Raw genomic sequence first — 6,000 nt, forward strand, 5'->3', positions numbered from 1 at the left:
ACTTTAAATAGGCTCGAAGGATAAAAAATTCCCATCCTTACAGCCATGAGTTGATCTCTTGAATTTTGTAAACTGCAATTGAATATGAACCATAGTACAACAGCAGGCAGAACAGTTACATATGTGAAGTATGTGCCACAGCTTTAATTGCTTGGCCAAAGTTGAAAATCGATAGATCTGACAAGATTCTAAAGTAGACGAAAACCTTTTCACTTGAAGAAACATCAACACTGGGAGTGTTCTTCCACCACAGTGGAGTTTGGACAGATTGTGCAGATAATCAGATGAAGGTTTTTTTTTAGTTGTTCTAAATTTATTGGTGAAAACTTATTGAATGTATTCTACAGAGAACATAATTATTCATAACGAAAATAATTGAACAGTCAAGAAAGAGACTGCCCACAAGGTTCTCGTCTGGGTGTGGACTTAATCGAATTTAACTTTCACGTCCATCACCAACTATAATTGGCTAATTGTTTCAAAAGGAATAAATAATATTTATAGATGGACTTAATGGAATTTAACTTTCACCTCCATCACCAACTACAATTGGGTAATCCATTCAAAAGGAATAAATAACATTTATAGATGGCACTTCATTTATCATAAGATAAACCAGGAACCTCTGAGAGAAAAATGCTAACGAAACCCTATGTATCTTCAAATCCTTGTGTAAAAATCTTCAATTAACCATTAGCCATGAGAATTCTAAAGCTATAATATTCCCAAAACCTTCCCAACAAAATGACACATCTTTCCAAATTTGCGGTAGAAGTTAAAACAATAAAAATTATTGATAGAATCAAATTCCTTAATCTAATCATTGACAAGACACTAAATTGAACACTTAAAATTCATTAGAAATAAAACCTCCAAAATTGCAAACAATATCCAGAAAATGATAGGATTAAATTGGGGAATAAGTCCATACATCCAAAAACTTTTAAATGCAGTCTTTGAAAAAACTGTATTATATGGGGCAGAGATGTAGGCCCAATCTCATACCAAAAGAAAAGAAATACAGCTGCAGGCAATATAATGCCCATTCTTACGAAGCATTACAAAGTGCTACAGAACAACATCACTCTGGGTGATGTTGGCATTTCTTCAAAAAATCGCCAGTTTGGGGCAGGGTGGTTCCAATAATTTCAAAGTACTAAAATTGTTACTTATTCATTGATATAAAAATTCTAGAATAGCTATAGTTAAAGAAAATACTATAATTGTGTGTAGTTAAAAAATTTCAAATTTTTCTCGCATGCAAACTGTATATTCATTTTTGATTGGAAGCTTTTTATTATAATTTAATTAATTTTGTCTCCATATAAATAGAAATGCCTCAACAGTAAAGGAATTCAAAATTTATTAAACAAAAAGCACATTCTTTGTTATATTGCTTGAAAAAGGCTGACATTACCAGGTGTTGCAATATTTTCTTTCTATGTTTTTTTATACTTTTAAAATTTCGCCAATAAGGATGAAGTCCGAAATACAAGATGGGTGTTTTTGCGCTGCAAAATGGGAGCCAGAGCAATGTAGCACCAATTACGGATAAGTGTATCATCACATTCTGTGCTTTTGTTTGATGTAAACCAAATGATTCTCAAATAAGTCACCTTTCATTTTTATGAACTAGGCTACAAATGAACTGTTATTGCTGCACTTTCTTCTTGCGTTTTGGAAAAAAAAAAAGATCTGGAAACTGCCTTTTAGACAAAGCAAGCATTATTTTATTTTCAAAGTTATGGAATCCACCGTGAAAAAAGTGCGTATTATTCAACAAAATACAAATAGATTTTGAACCCTGTAGGAAGTTTATACTCAAGCATTCTAAATGGCAATTCTAATTAAATTTTGGCAATTCTAAATTCTATGTACAAAAATATGATTTTCTGAACTAGTTTGTTGAGTTCTTTAAATCAGATTTTCAACAAACATATTTAGTAGCACTACAAAACTGTTATACTTATGTACACTGCTCGACATTGAAAATGGAACACCAAGAAGTAATGGTCAGAAATATATGCAAATTTTAGAGTAGATGCACGTCACTGAGTTACGAGAATGATGTGAAATGCGCAACTCTCCGACGCACGTGAAGTAAGATATAAGGGAAGGAATGTGCAGAATGGGCAATATTCGTGTCGTTATTTCTGCCAGATGAATTATCGAAGAAAGTTCGTTTTTGTCCCGGAGGATGCGTGTAATAGGAGAGAATGCCAGGCCGCCGTCAACGAAGGCACTTCCAGCAGATAGACGATTTTACGAGGGTATGGTGATCGGACTGAAAACGGCGGGTTGGTCATTACGTCAAATCGCAGCTGTCAATTATTTCCATTATTCGAATTAATTCATCTTGAGAACTTTAAAAGTCTTAATAAACAGAAACTTACTCATATTGCTGATACAAAAGTATTGATATGCTTTGTTCAATTCTCTTGTTAATAAAAAACAGCAATTGTGCATGTAATGACAGTAAAAAATAGTGAAAATTTATATATGTCTGTATTGTTGCCTAAGTAGTAATAATGCATGATTATAAAATAAATATTAGAATCTACTGAAGTAATAATTACATATGTTAGAACACAAGAAAAGAATCTAAATTTTTATTTATTTTAGTGACCTGTATTTTTTTTTTTTTTTTTTTTTTTTTTTTAAATTATGTTCACAGAGTTCTTTTTTAAGTGCCCCCAAACAGCAGAGATGCGTGACCTAAATTTTGTACTGAACAACACAAAATTATGTTCAAAGAAAAATTAATAAATTCTGCATTGCCTACGATTGCTAGTTAAAAAAAAAAAAAAAAATCATGTTTTCCATTTCTCCACATCGAAAAATTATACTGGGGGGATGAGACACCACTTCATTTGGCATTTGATGTTTTATATATCAATAAAAATCCCATGGTTTTAACCATTGATTCTAATTTTAATCCTTCTTCATTGTTAGCTTTTAAGGAAATTTGCTTCTTATTTGCATTTTAGTCTCTTTCTATCAATAGTGGTATTAAGGATTTGGTTTTTATCATTTAACCATACTTTCCAGTTTCTTTCTGTTGCTTCTCTTTCCCTACACCCAGTGTGCATGCCGTGCTGAATGCATTATTTCAGATTCAAAATGTGTAGACAGAAAACTGTACCAGGACAACAAAAGTGGTAATTTAACAACATTGGCATCAATTATGTGATTTAAAATTTATTAACTCGTTATAATACTGATGCAATTTAAAGTTTTTACTTAGTTAGTTCAAACATCCCATGTTATGGATCAAAAAGTAGTATCTTATGATTATTAGTCATATTATTAAAAATTTCAAAATGGCTTTTGGAAATTTTCTTCCTTACGCAATGATTTGCAGTTTGGCAAAAAATCTTTCACAAGTTGGTCTTACTATGGGCAAGTATTGAATTTTGTTTCCGAAACGATAACCAGTAATTTTGTTTAGAGTTAAAAATCATTTCTATGGTATATGTAAATCTTTTTAGTTTTTAATATATTTCAAAAGTTCCTTTTCTTATGCCATAAGGCATGTGTAAAATAAGCTTATTTCCTTGTATTATTATTATTAAACCATTCAGAAGAAGCCTTTCTGATAATTAATCACTGAAACTTACGCCGTACCATTCTGTTAATTAGAAAATTTTTTGGATAATAAAATAAATGTATTAGAAAAGTATTATATTATTAAAATATTTTTAAAAATATATTAAATTAATGTATTAGAAATCTCTGTAATTTAAAGCAAGCTTTCGTTCTTCAACTACATGTCCATTTCCGATACACAAAGGCTAATTCCATCATAATAACTTATCTTTTACCCGGTCATTATTTAGTGAAACCTTTCTATTTGAAAATTCTGTGATTCAGATATTCAAATTAAATACATTAGGCAATTTGTGTTTATTATCTACATTTGTTTCAATAATAATGTTTTTGTTGGCATTAATTTCTCCAAGTAATTTAAACATGAGGTTGTTTAAGGCCATTTTTTATCTATTCATTTATTGAAATATTTACATTTATTACTTCTTATATATTAATATTTAGATTTATTACTTTCCCCCATTAGATAATCCAAGAATTTTATATACTTATAATTTATGGTATAGGCTTGTATATATGCAATATGATTTTTTTTTTTTTTTTTAATTTTCCAGAAGAAAAAAATTCTTATCTTCTACTTGTTATCTTATTATCGGATTGTTTTATAAGGTATTTCTCCTGCCTTCATAGCATGCCTCGGCACATATTTGGGAGGTCCATGGTTCTAGTCGCGGAGAGGGCATTGCTCGTTTTTCACATCTCTCAGCTTCCAAAAAAATCCTAATGTCTCTACAATGTCTTCTTCAAAATAAACAAATAATCTGATGGAATGAAAATATTTTGGTCATTAAAACTTTTTAATCACTGCTGTTTACATCTACATTTCTTTTTTCACATAATTTGAAGTTTTCAAGTAGTTTGAAGGTTTTCAAACTAAGTTTCAGAGAAATTTTAGATATCGTGCAACTCCTCTGGGGCATCTTCAAGTTAAAATCAAAATTTAAAACTATTTTTAATATCACTGGACATGCAATAGAATAAAAATATTTCTTTAAGTTTTTGTTACAAAAATATTAAGCAGATCTGTTTTTATGATTAACATTATAATGAAATAATGATTTTCTTTTCACTTTCTGCATAAAATGCACAAATTTTGTATTTCAATTCTTTTTTAACATTTATTTTTTTGAGGATGGAAATGCTTCTCTCTAAAAAATTACAATTTTAGTTTTTTCTGAATTTACAGATTTGAAGACAGTTGGATAGAAAAGCCACAATTTTTTAAATGGAGGAATAAATACAGCCCTGGCTTTTGTTATGTTTTATGCATTTAATAAATTTCTGCCCGACTGTTTATTAATTCTACCTAACACAATTAATCGATACTTGTTTCTCATATAGAATTTTAGCATCAATTCTACATAATAACATGAGTAATCTTTTTTTAATTGAATTTTATCAATATTAACAAAATACTTTGGCACTATGAACTGAGAATTTTTTTCTTGACTTTTATCTTTCAATACTTTAGGAACTGGTCATTGATTTACATCTATAATAAAAGAAATAAATGCTTGTATGAGTTTTAACATATTGTTAAAAATGCAATAAACTTCAGCTCCTTTGTTGCATGAATAATGTTAAACTCCCTGTTAAGTATCTTCTATGTAACAGTATAGACTCCATGATTATTCCTTAAAATTGGAAGTATCAGAAATAGATGTAAATATGTATTGTCTTCTGCATTAACTTACAAAAATAAAAGTGTGAATATCTGAATGGAATTATATAGAAAGGGCTACAGGATGCTATGTTGTCATGATGGTCATTCCACTATACAGGAAATATCAAATCAAACAATAAGTGCAGGAAAAGATTCAGTAAGAGTATATACTCTCTTCTGAAACAATACATTTGGCTGTAGTTGATCCATATGATATTCCTATACAACATCCCAAAATCTTGGTAAATAACTTTCTAAACCAAGATTACAGTGTAAAAAAAGTAGTGGAAAAATGTTATAGTCATGTAACTGGGCTACCATACATAAAAATTAAGCAGTGTTACAAGTGTTTTTATCTTAACTGCCTGTTACAACCAAATAACAAGCTATGAGAAAGAAAATGTAGTGTCAGTACAGCTGGATGATCCCTTTTACAGAGTTGCTAATTTGAAAACAAGTTAACCTGTAAAACTACCCTTCATACTAGTTTGCTTTAGATTCATTTGGTAACAAATATGCCGTTAAAGTCTGTACCAATCAATCAATAAACCTTGTTACAAGCAAGTTTTTGTTTGTAGGATGCTGTTCATAATTGGCTTTCTTTTGGTGGTATAGCAACAGCGAAGGGAGAAAGATTCCGGGTAATTTAAATTCAACTAACATAGCAAATTCCATTCTTCTGTAACTTTATAATTTGATACAGCTTTATTTTTCAGAATTTTATTCACACC

This window comes from Stegodyphus dumicola, chromosome 9, assembly GCF_044657685.1.
Source record: "Stegodyphus dumicola isolate Sdum_Otavi_A_Nest chromosome 9, ASM4465768v1".
Classification (NCBI taxonomy): domain Eukaryota; kingdom Metazoa; phylum Arthropoda; class Arachnida; order Araneae; family Eresidae; genus Stegodyphus; species Stegodyphus dumicola.